We start from the raw sequence: 396 nt of genomic DNA, 5'->3' as shown, positions 1-396 counted from the left end.
TTTCCAGTCAAACATCTGTTGTCTTGATCTCTCCTCTTTATCTTTTTTCCGTTTTCATTTATTTATTTTATTTTAATGTATTTTTAGTGTTTGTTGCCCCGTTGTTTTTTACCTAATCACCGGCACTTGTATAACCCAAATCGTGCTGCAACTGCCGTAAAAAGCTTATAAGCTAAAACAAATGAACTCGATGAACTAATACGATAGAATTCCTTTCTTCTTTCATTCATTAAGTAGCAACAACAGCGCGCATGCGTACAACAGCGCGCATGCGTACAACAGCGCGCATGCGTACACAGAGCCTGCCACTGTGTCGGAACTTCCCGCCGTTTTCGCCGACGTCCGCGCGTTGTTGTGATAGATGTGTGGCGTTGGAAATTTTCGAGCGGACACAAA

Source organism: Aplysia californica, unplaced genomic scaffold (assembly GCF_000002075.1).
Source record: "Aplysia californica isolate F4 #8 unplaced genomic scaffold, AplCal3.0 scaffold01456, whole genome shotgun sequence".
In the NCBI taxonomy this organism is placed as follows: Eukaryota; Metazoa; Mollusca; class Gastropoda; order Aplysiida; family Aplysiidae; genus Aplysia; species Aplysia californica.
Note: the sequence above shows the minus strand (reverse complement) of the source record.